We start from the raw sequence: 2,402 nt of genomic DNA, 5'->3' as shown, positions 1-2,402 counted from the left end.
AGGCCCATATCCAACCACCCTTTATTTCTAAAATTCTTGACAAAGTTGTTGCAGCCAATTATGTGATTATCTGCGCAGAAATGGTTTGTCTGAAGTGTTTCAGTCAGGTTTTAGAATGCATCATAGTACAGAGAAAGCACTGGTGAAGGTCACTAATGATCTTATAGCTTCAGACAGTGGACTAGTTTCTATACTGGTTCTGCTGGATCTCAGTGCTGCATCTGATCCAGTGGATCACAGCATCTTATTACAGAGACTGGAATGTTTAATTAGGCTTAAAGGAACTGCACTAAAGACAGACAGATTCCAGCTTGTTCATGCTAATGATGATTCTTCCACCCGCAGTAGAGTTAGTTATGGAGTTCCACAGGGCTCTGTGTTAGGACCTATATTATTTACCTTGTACATGCTCCCCTTAGGCAATATTATTATGAAGCACTGCATAAATGTCCACTGTTATGCAGACGACACTCAGTTATATTTATCTGTGAAGTCAAATGAAACCAATCAGTTGGTCAGACTCCAGGCATGTCTGAAGGACATAAAGGCCTCTAGTTCTACTGTAAAGAACTTTGGAGTAATTTTTACCAGGACATGTCGTTCAATAGCCATATAAAACAAGTTTGTAGGACAGCCTTCTTTCATCTATGTAATATTGTAAAAATCAGGAACATCCTGTCTCAGAGTGATGCTGAGAAACTAGTCCATGCATTTATTACTTCTAGACTTGACTATTGTAATTCCTTATTATCAGGATGTCTCAATAACTCTCTTAAAAACCTTCCGCTGATCTAAAATGCTGCAGCAAGGTTCTGACAGGAACCAGTAACAGAGATCATATTTCTTCCGTATTAGCTTCTCTTTATTGGCTTCCTGTAAAATCCAGGATAGAATTTAAAATCCTGCTTATAACATATTAAACTCTCAATGACTAGCTCCATCTCACCTTAAAGACCTTGTTGTACCGTATCATCCTAACAGAGCCCTTCACTCTCAGACTGCAGGTCTGCTTGTGGTTGCAGAGTTTCCAGAAGCAAAATGGAAGGCAGAGCCTTTGGTTATCAGCTCCTCTCTTATGGAATCAGCTCCCAGTTTGGGTTCTGGAGGCAGACACCCTCTCTACTTTTAAGATTAGGCTTAAAACTCTCCTCTTTGATAAAGCTGATAGTTAGATCTGCTCAGGATCACCTGAACTGTCCCTTAGTTATGCTGCTATAATTTTAGACTCCCGGGGAGTCCCATGCACTATCTACAGGACAGTCAACTTCTTCATCCACACCAGTTTGGTTTCAGACCAGGCTACTCAACAGAAACAGCAAACTGTTGCCGCATTGAAAATATTAAACAGAGCCTGAATGGGGGTAATGTTATGGGAGCTGTTTTTCTTGACCTCAAAAAAGCATTTGATACTGTCAATCATACTTTGCTTTCATCCAAATTAATCTCTTTTGGTTTTTCCTCTGATACAATAGATTAGTTCACATCATATTTGCAGAACAGAGAACATTGTGTCAAAGATCACCAGAACAAATCAATGTTTTTAAATACCCACATGGGCATCCCACAAAGGTCCATTCTTGGTCCCTTATTGTTCATCCTTTTCATTAATGACCTGCCGATAAACTGCTCCACTGCAGCATGTCAACTTTATGCAGATGATGCAGTTGTATATACGGCCCCAAGACACCAGCACAGGCTGCGGACATCCCATCTTCATGTATGGTTAATGTCCAAGAGTGACTTGTTCAAAATCGCCTCGTAACTGGAAAAAACTGTGTCTATGTGTTTCTCAGTTCTCAAACCAACAACATTTTAAAGTTAACATACAAAACCAAGAAATTCGTTCAGTGACAGAATTCAAGTCCCTTGGGGTTGTCTTAGACCCTCAACTTAAATTTAATCTCCATGTAAAGAAGATTTCATAAACAGTCAAAAAAAAATTTTTTTAAACAAACAGTTTTTTGAGTTTTGACAACTTCATCGATCTTTACTTTCTCAAATTAATGTTTCAATGCCTCAATAAATCAGCGCCACAGCCACTCTGTGGATTCATCCATAGACAGAATGGCAGCAGGGTCACCAGAAGTTCCACCAAGAACAACTGCAAAATAACTTACTGCAGAACTACATTTGGTCAGACAGCCTTTTCAATCAAAGGCTGTCACATCTGGAACACATTACCAAATGAAATTAGCTTATTAGCAGACTTAAAAACTTTCACAGCAAAAGTTAAGAACTGGCTGAAAGAAAAACAAGAATGCACCCACCTATGACATGCATAAGGTCAGACTGACTGGGGGTTGTGCCGTTTTGTGTCTGTGTATGTGTGTGTGGGCAGGTGGTTGGGGGATTATATGTTTATAATGTAGTCTGTGCTGTTTTTATTGGTGTTGTTGGACTTT

Source organism: Stegastes partitus, unplaced genomic scaffold (assembly GCF_000690725.1).
Source record: "Stegastes partitus isolate 25-593 unplaced genomic scaffold, Stegastes_partitus-1.0.2 Scaffold159, whole genome shotgun sequence".
NCBI classification, from domain to species: Eukaryota; Metazoa; Chordata; class Actinopteri; family Pomacentridae; genus Stegastes; species Stegastes partitus.
The sequence above is the reverse complement of the archived record's forward strand: the minus strand, read 5'-3'. Positions refer to the sequence as shown.